Raw genomic sequence first — 9,958 nt, forward strand, 5'->3', positions numbered from 1 at the left:
CAGAAAAGGATCAGGCGAGTGGTATGCCCCATGATCCCTCTCCTTTACAAGAGAGGCGTACCTATCATACTGAAAACTCTTCATCAGGTCCTTAACCGCGGCAATGTCCTCAGGGTCACCTCCCTTCGAGATCAGAATATCTAACCTCGAGAGTAAGCTCAAGTACACCTTGTACCTAGAAGACTGCATGTTCTGAGCCAGATTGCGAAAAAGCTTTCGAGTCCTGGCCTTTACCATCTCCCACCACTCAGACTTCGTTTGACCAAAATCGGCCAGTGTCATCTGGTCGTTAAAGAACTCATTGAAAGCCTGCTGAACCCTCAGTTCCACCAGGAGGTCTGAATTGAGCCGCCAAATCCCTCTGCCTTTAGATGGGGCTTTGCGGACATTCAACTCACAAGACAAAATGTGATGGTCGGAGAACTCCACCGGTGTCAGCACTGGTGCCGCCACCGGGAAATCCTCCTTAACAAAAATTCTATCTATTCTACTCTCACTATTACCTCGCTGATACGTGAAACCTCCACCTGTGGGATTGGGAGCGTGGTGAATGTACGCATCCACCAATCCAGCCTGACTAACCATCTTATTTAGAAAAATGGAATCATATCCAAGCCTCTGAGTGGCACCTCTCCTGTCCTGAGGCCTAGTGATGGTGTTAAAGTCACCGCCAAACAGGATAGGCTTGGACGTATACAGGAAAGGCTCTATCTCGCTAAACAGGCACTTCCTCCCCCACTTAGTTTGGGGGCCATAGATGTTAATAATCCTGAGAGGCTGCCTGCCCAGCGACACATCTAGGACCACACAGCGTCCTTTTTGCAGCTCAATGACCCTGGTGATGCAAGCATCGACCTCCTTGAACAGGATGGCAATTCCCCCATAGCTCTCTGTGGCTAGGGAGAAGTAGGAGGGCCCCCATCTCCAGTCCCGCTTTGCGGCGTGCAGGGCCGCGAGGGTTTCCAGCCGGGTCTCCTGTACCAAGATAACATTGTACGGAGCCCGGCTGAGATGATCATAAACCAGAAAGCGGGCCCTGCTGGACTTAACGCTATTCACATTCACCGTAGCCACAGACAGTATAGGAAAAGTAGCCATAGGAATCATTTAAGCACAAGGCGATTTTCCCTTCTTCCTGCTCTCCCTCTCCTCCCCATCCGAATTACACCTCTTTATGGAGACGCCTGGGTAGAGGGGCCCATCGTCCTCCATATGCACCTCCTCACCGATCCCGACCCCCAACCCCACGTCGGAAAGGTCCGCCATCTCCCCCTCCAGCACGCAATCACCCCAGCTGGAAGTCAGTGCCTCATACCTGTTAGATAGAGGCACCGGGGACTCCTGCGCAGCCGGGGAGGAGATGGTTTTCCCCGCCTCGCCACCCTTTGTCACAGCCCCCTTTTCCAGGGACTGCTCCGCAAGGGGTTTGGCAGTCTTCCGAGATGGAGCGGAAGCCGGGATCTTCGGACGGGGAGGGAGGGCACTAAATTTCTTAACCTCAGAGGAAGGGGGGGGAACCAGGGGACCAGACATTACCGAGGGAATATTTACATGGGAAAGGGGCCCAGGAGCCCTAGGGACAACACCAGTGCTGGACGTGCTCGCTACAGCCTTACCTAGGTGAGGGAGTGAACTAACTACCGTCACTGGGGTCGCAGGTGGTACAGTAGAGACCGGGGGAGGGATGGACAGCGGTTGGGGCCCGGAGACAGACGTATGAGGGACTGAGGCACTAGATGGTCCGGCAACCACTTCCCCTGGCCCAGCAGAGTCGATGTCCACTGGTTCAAGACTCCAAATCGACTCTACGTTATGCTCGGCCTCAGGGCAGGTGCGGTATGAGTGCCCCATCCCATCACACAGATGACACCTGATCTCCAGGCAGGAGTCTCTGAGATGCCCCACAGCACCGCACATAGTGCACTTTTGGACCGATCAGGCATTACTAAAATGCCTGTCCGATCCGCACTTATGGCACACTCGAGGCTGGCCAGGGTAATAGCATGTTACCCTGTCAGCCCCGATGAAAAAACTATTTGGAAGGTGCCGAGTGACACCCCCGACCTCCCTCAACATCACCGGGACAGTCCACCCACCTGTCCAAATTCCATCCTCATCAAGAATCTTAACGGGGGGACTTTTGACGTCCCCATATCTCCTGACCCATACCAGGATATCCGCAATCGGGATGGTCTCATTCCTCACCAAGAAGGTCACCCTCTTGATCCCCTGGCGAGAGATGGGTACTGCGGTAAACCCAGTCCATCTCGACCCCTGTTGAGTGCTGGCCACCTCCCACCCAGCCCAGAAACTATCCAGGAGCTGCGACGTCACAAAGGAGACGTCGAACTCCCGGGTCCCCGAGGCATGGATGAGGGCAAACAGATCAGAGGGGGAGAACCCCATGTCCCTCAGGCCGGACACCAGCACCTTTCTGTCAGGCACCCGGGTCTCACTCCTCCAGACCAGCCGCACCACGTTCCTCCTGCCCCCTGGAAAGGGGGCCCGAGGACGCGCGGCCCCGCCAGCCATAGACAAGCGAGGTGGCCCGGATGCCCAAGCATTTGGGACACCGGCTCCCTCCGTCAGGGACACTTGGGCCTGGGTTACTCTACTGGCAGGGCCTCTAGAGGAGACCCCGGTCACGGCACCCTGAGTGACGGTCCGGGAGTGCCTTTGGGTGGAACTTAGTGATTCAGCAACCTTGGCACCTTCAGAGGAGGTGCCAGCACCATTAATAACCTTTGCACCCTGTGAGTGGGTGCCAGTACCCAAAACCTTTACAATATCAGCAGAGGGGTTGACATTTACAATGCTTTCAGTATTTCCAACAATTTCAATATTTTTCTCTCCACTATTAACATTTTTTAAACACATGTGGGTACCAGGAGCCTTGTTGCCCTTGCCAACTTGTTCATTGGGGGGAACCTTGAGCACAGAAGGGACAGAATGGGCATGGGAAATAACCAAAGGGCCAGTTGTAGCAACAGTAACCAAGGGAGGGGGGAGGGGGCTGGCAAACAGAGGGGTTGTCATGGGAACTGAAGAAGTTGTGACCTTCTGAGCCGCCCGTCCGCGCACAAGTTGCACAAAACCTGCAGTCAGATCACTGGGCTCAGACATATAGCCTGGCCCCCAACTCCCACCACCCTCAGCCAGCACCGGATCACCGGCGGGAACCGCAGCAGAGCCGAAAACGGCTCCACCGTCGGATCCCCGCCGGCAGCCAGACGGCCGAGAGTGATGGGATTCCCCTGCACCCACGGCATCCCCGGAACCCGCGCCGCGCGCACCCGCGCCGCGCGCGCCCGCGGCACCCGCGCCGCGCGCGCCCGCGGCGCCCGCGGCACCCGCGGGACCCGCGGGACCCGCCACACGAGCCACCACGGACCCCACGGCACGGGAACCAGCAACACCAGGGCACGGTGGGGGGGCCAGGGGGACACACATGGGTTTCAACACAGTCACAGACTCACATTCAGGGGAACATTCAACTTCCATATCGGCAGACAAAAACAATACAGGGACAGACTGGGAATCATGCACACCAGGGGAGTCAGAGGGGGGGGGAGGGAAGGAGGGAATGGGAAGGGATACTGGGGAAGCCCCCTCCATGGGATCACTGGTGCTTACAGCACCAGTGGGGTCGGTCTCCCTATCACCATGGAGGGATTTGGGAAACCCAGAGGGACCAGCAGGGAAGGGGTGGACAGGCCCCTGGGTGGCTTTAGGGGCCTGGTAGGATGTTAACTCCTCATCGGAGTATGAATACCCCGACGAGTACTCACCCCCCTCCGCCGGACCTCCGGATTCCCTGCTGGCAGCAACTTTTGATTTGCAGGTGACCACGGATTTCTTCAGTTTCTTCTTCTTTGAGGTAACTTTTGTATCTTTTATTTCCTCCAATTCCTCAGTAGAAAATACCAACAGTGTTTCTTTAATTGGGTTCTGTTGTTTCTCTGGGATTTTCAGCCTCCATTCCTCTTTCCCTGGAATTGTGTCCCATTCAGCCTCAGTCTGTCTCTTCTGGGTAGGGAGATCTTCCTCTTCTGGTGGGGAAGACCGGTCACTTCCAGAGTCTGTGCCAGACCCCCCACCTTCAGTGAGAACTCTCCTGTCCCCCAATGATACCTGTCTTCTCAGCCTTGCCTTCTCTCTTTGTCTGTGTTGCAGAACAGCCTGCAAATTTACTATTTCTTGTTCTATTTGGATAATTTTTCTTACTTGAGTCTCCTCTTGAATCTTTTTTACAGAAATTTGGGCCTTGATAGGAACCCTCTTATTTACAGAAACATGATTCGCCTGATAGCGTAAGTCTTTAATGTTGCTTTTAAGTGTAGTAAGTTTACCTGATGCTTCTGTATGGCTTGTCTTCGCTTGTTTTAGCAAAACAAGCAGTCTTGCAGTAGGTAGCTCCTTGATGGGAGTTGCAGTTGCAGTGGCAGCAACTCCTGCCTCCCCTATACTCGCAACTGCAGCATAGGAAAATGGAGTGACAGGAGCACCACCACTGCTGCCCGGGGCTTCAGGAGTCATATCCTCTGTCCCATCGGTGTCACCCATAGCTTCTAGGGGGGGTGGGGGTATATCCAGGAACCGAAGTCCCTCGGCCACCCGGTCCTGGCACATCCCTATCAGCCCTTTTAACTGGGTAATGTGGGCTCTGGAAACTCCTTTGGGCCCGTGTGGGATACTGGTACCTTTTCTCCATTCCTCATACCTTGTCTTCAATTTTCCTTCATATTCCAGGAGATGTTCAACCCGCTGTTTTGCAAGCCGGGCCCACTCCTGAAATTCGGCCCAGGGAAGTCCAGCAGGCTCAGGTAAATCCTTTCCCTCAAATAAGTCAGCCTCCACTCCCTCCAACCAGGCCTCCCATCCCCTGCTAGCAGGGGAGGGAGACTCCGGATCCATGGAAGCCGACCAACAGCACTTCCAGGGGGGGGGGGAGACAGCACAGGGAAATCCGACTAAGTATCAGCCCAATCGGATGAAAAATTTCCAAAAAAACACCAAAATCCTCCAGCAACAGCAGCAGCTCCAGCACACACCACCTTCCACCTCCTGCAGCCTGCAGTAACTCAGCCCCTCCCACCTCAGTGATTGGAGCTGGAATTACCGCGGCTGCTGGCACCAGACTTGCCCTCCAATAGATCCTCGTTAAAGGATTTAAAGTGTACTCATTCCAATTACAGGGCCTCGAAAGAGTCCTGTATTGTTATTTTTCGTCACTACCTCCCCGCGTCGGGAGTGGGTAATTTGCGCGCCTGCTGCCTTCCTTGGATGTGGTAGCCGTTTCTCAGGCTCCCTCTCCGGAATCGAACCCTGATTCCCCGTTACCCGTGGTCACCATGGTAGGCGCAGAAAGTACCATCGAAAGTTGATAGGGCAGACATCCGAATGCGTCGTCGCCGTCACGGGGACGTGCGATCGGCCCGAGGTTATCTAGAGTCACCAAAGCGGCCGGGAGGGAAGGGGGGCGAGCCCCCAGCCCCGACCCGGATGGGTTTTGGTCTGATAAATGCACGCATCCCTGGGGGTCAGCGCTCGTCGGCATGTATTAGCTCTAGAATTACCACAGTTATCCAAGTAACAGATGGAGCGATCAAAGGAACCATAACTGATTTAATGAGCCATTCGCAGTTTCACTGTAGCGGCCGTGCGTACTTACACGTGCATGGCTTAATCTTTGAGACAAGCATATGCTACTGGCAGGATCAACCAGGTAGCCCCGCGGTGGGTCTCTGTGCGGCCCGGTGAGGCCCGGAAGGGAGAGGAGGGCTAGCGGGCGGAGGCGGAGCGGCGCCCGAGAACCTCTCCCCCCTCCGGGGCCTGGGCCTCTCCCCTCCGCCACCCCGGAGGGGGCCGAGGGGGGAGGCCGCCGACCTTCGAGGCGGACGGTCGTGGGGGATACGTAGACGACTTCGGAGACGGGCGGAACGCGCTCGGCGCGGCCCGGGGGAGGCTGGTGGCGCCGGGGCGGCCGCCGCGGTCCCCGCCAGGGCAGGGGACCTCGGCGGGCAGCGGGGCGCCGGCCTCCTCCGCGGCGCGCGCGGTCTCGGGCCTCTGCTTGCGGACGGGGCCTGGGAGCAAACTCAGCGGTCGGAGGTGGCCGGGCAGGGAGGGTGGCGCTCGGCCCGCGGACGGGGAGCGCCCTCCCTGTCGGAGAGCCCGGTGGTGAGGGAAACCGGGGACCGCGCCGGAGGCGGAGGGGAGAGGGAGCTTTTCGCCTGTCGCAGGGGGCCGCCAGGGACCGCCTGAGCGAAAGCCTCTCCCCCGCTCGGGCGCGGGGAGCCAGATCGATCGGAGAAGGGCAGGGCCCACGGGGAGACGTCGTCGGGGAGGCCAGATTTCGACGAGGGCAGGCGGGCGAAGGGGGAAAACCGCCCGTCGGCCTGGAACTCTGCCTGGGCATCCGAGAAGCGGCCAGAGTCCCCTGCCGGCGCAGGGGGAAAACCACCCGTCGGCCTGGAACTCTGCCTGGGCATCCGAGAACCGGCCAGAGTCCCCTGCCTGCCGTGCGAAATTTTCGCTCCTCGACAATCTCCTCGAGGGTGCCCCCGGCTGTTGTCGTGCACTTTCTGCACGCGCGTCGTTTAGGGGGACCGACCCGCGAAAGCGTCCGACCTCGTGGAAGTGGTGCGCGGACGCGGCGGGGCAGATCCGACCTCATAGCCGACAGGCCTGGAGCTCGTGGGACTTTGAAAAATTTTCTCGCTCGAGGGCCGCCATCCCCTTGCCGGCCACCGGGGGGCGCCACTAGGGGAGCAGGGTGACCGGGGAGGCCACCCCTTCCCCTGCCCGACCGACCGAGGGTAGACCCGGGGAGGAGGAATGACATCGATGGCACGCAGGGGAGGGGGGGGAAACCTCCTGTCGGCCTGGAACTCTGCCTGGGCATCCGAGAACCGGCCAGAGTCCCCTGCCAGCACAGGGGGAAAACCGCCCGTCGGCCTGGAACTCTGCCTGGGCATCCGAGAACCGGCCAGAGTCCCCTGCCAGCACAGGGGGAAAACCGCCCGTCGGCCTGGAACTCTGCCTGGGCATCCGAGAACCGGCCAGAGTCCCCTGCCAGCACAGGGGGAAAACCGCCCGTCGGCCTGGAACTCTGCCTGGGCATCCGAGAACCGGCCAGAGTCCCCTGCCAGCACAGGGGGGAAACCTCCCGCGGGCCTGGAACTCTGTCTGGGCCTCGGAGAACCGGACAGAGTCCCCTGACTGCCGTACGAAATTTTCGCTCCTCGACAATCTCCTCGAGGGTGCCCACGGCAGTTGTCGTGCACTTTCTGCACGCGCGTCGTTTCGGGGGACCGACCTGCAAAAGTGTCCGACCTCGTGGAAGTGGTGCCTGGACGCGGCAGGGCAGATCCGACCTCATAGCTGAGAGGCCTGGAGCTCGTGGGACTTTGAAAAATTTTCTCGCTCGAGGGCTGCCATACGCTTGCCGGCCACCGGGGGGCGCCACCAGGGGAGGGGGAAAACCGCCCGTCGGCCTGGAACTCTGCCTGGGCATCCGAGAACCGGCCAGAGTCCCCTGCCAGCACAGGGGGAAAACCGCCCGTCGGCCTGGAACTCTGCCTGGGCATCCGAGAACCGGCCAGAGTCCCCTGCCAGCGCAGGGGGAAAACCGCCCGTCGGCCTGGAACTCTGCCTGGGCATCCGAGAACCGGCCAGAGTCCCCTGCCAGCACAGGGGGGAAACCTCCCGTGGGCCTGGAACTCTGTCTGGGCCTCGGAGAACCGGACAGAGTCCCCTGACTGCCGTACGAAATTTTCGCTCCTCGACAATCTCCTCGAGGGTGCCCACGGCAGTTGTCGTGCACTTTCTGCACGCGCGTCGTTTAGGGGGACCGACCTGCAAAAGTGTCCGACCTCGTGGAAGTGGTGCCTGGACGCGGCGGGGCAGATCCGACCTCATAGCCGAGAGGCCTGGAGCTCGTGGGACTTTGAAAAATTTTCTCGCTCGAGGGCTGCCATACGCTTGCCGGCCACCGGGGGGCGCCACCAGGGGAGGGGGAAAACCTCCTGTCGGCCTGGAACTCTGCCTGGGCATCCGAGAACCGGCCAGAGTCCCCTGCCAGCACAGGGGGAAAACCTCCTGTCGGCCTGGAACTCTGCCTGGGCCTCTGAGAACCGGCCAGAGTCCCCTGCCAGCGCAGGGGGAAAACCTCCCGTCGGCCTGGAACTCTGCCTGGGCATCCGAGAACCGGCCAGAGTCCCCTGCCAGCACAGGGGGAAAACCTCCTGTCGGCCTGGAACTCTGCCTGGGCCTCTGAGAACCGGCCAGAGTCCCCTGCCAGCGCAGGGGGAAAACCTCCCGTCGGCCTGGAACTCTTCCTGGGCATCCGAGAACCGGCCAGAGTCCCCTGACTGCCGTACGAAATTTTCGCTCCTCGACAATCTCCTCGAGGGTGCCCCCGGCTGTTGTCGTGCACTTTCTGCACGCGCGTCGTTTAGGGGGACCAACCTGCGAAAGCGTCCGACCTCGTGGAAGTGGTGCCTGGACGCGGCGGGGCAGATCCGACCTCATAGCCGACAGGCCTGGAGCTCGTGGGACTTTGAAAAATTTTCTCGCTCGAGGGCCGCCATCCCCTTGCCGGCCACCGGGGGGCGCCACTAGGGGAGGGGGAAAACCTCCTGTCGGCCTGGAACTCTGCCTGGGCATCCGAGAACCGGCCAGAGTCCCCTGCCAGCGCAGGGGGAAAACCTCCTGTCGGCCTGGAACTCTGCCTGGGCATCTGAGAACCGGCCAGAGTCCCCTCGCCACCGAGGGGGAAAACCTCCCGTCGGCCTGGAACTCTGCCTGGGCATCCGAGAACCGGCCAGAGTCCCCTGCCAGCGCAGGGGGAAAACCTCCCGTCGGCCTGGAACTCTGCCTGGGCATCTGAGAACCGGCCAGAGTCCCCTGCCGGCGCAGGGGGAAAACCTCCCGTCGGCCTGGAACTCTGCCTGGGCATCTGAGAACCGGCCAGAGTCCCCTCGCCACCGAGGGGGAAATCCTCCCGTCGGCCTGGAACTCTGCCTGGGCATCCGAGAACCGGCCAGAGTCCCCTCGCCACCGAGGGGGAAATCCTCCCGTCGGCCTGGAACTCTGCCTGGGCATCCGAGAACCGGCCAGAGTCCCCTGCCAGCACAGGGGGAAAACCTCCCGTCGGCCTGGAACTCTGCCTGGGCATCCGAGAACCGGCCAGAGTCCCCTGCCAGCGCAGGGGGAAAACCTCCCGACGGCCTGGAACTCTGCCTGGGCATCCGAGAACCGGCCAGAGTCCCCTGCCAGCGCAGGGGGAAAACCGCCCGTCGGCCTGGAACTCTGCCTGGGCATCGGAGAAGCGGCCAGAGTCCCCTGCCCGCCCAGGCCTGGAGCTCGTGGGACTTTGAAAATTTTTCGCCCCGAAGATGGGGGAACTTGGAAAACGTTTGGCACCATCTCCCCGACGGGGCCGCCCGAGCCGACCGACCGCCTGGAAGTGGTGCCTGGACGCCGCGGGGCAGATCCGACCCCGTTTTCGTCTCGGGCCTGGAGCTCGCGGAAGTCTGCCCGACACCCCTGCTAGGGGTGCGGGGGGCCCGTGGAAGGCTCCCTTCCCCTGCCCGCCCGGCCCCGGGTGGCTGGGAGCGAGCGGGGGCCCGGGGCGTCCGTTATCGTTTTCGGCCACCGGGGGGCGCCGCTGGGGGCGCGGGGGTCCCGGGCCAGGCGCCCTCCCCCTGCCCGCCCGGCCCCGGGAGGCTGGGAGCGAGCGGGGGCCCGGGGCGCCCGTTATCGTTTTCGGCCACCGGGGGGCGCCGCTGGGGGCGCGGGGGTCCCGGGCCAGGCGCCCTTCCCCTGCCCGCCCGGCCCCGGGAGGCTGGGAGCGAGCGGGGGCCCGGGGCGCCCGTTATCGTTTTCGGCCACCGGGGGGCGCCGCTGGGGGCGCGGGGGGCCCGGGGCAGGCTCCCTTCCAATGCCCGCCCGGCCCCGG

This window comes from Pelobates fuscus, chromosome 3 (assembly GCF_036172605.1).
Source record: "Pelobates fuscus isolate aPelFus1 chromosome 3, aPelFus1.pri, whole genome shotgun sequence".
NCBI classification, from domain to species: Eukaryota; Metazoa; Chordata; class Amphibia; order Anura; family Pelobatidae; genus Pelobates; species Pelobates fuscus.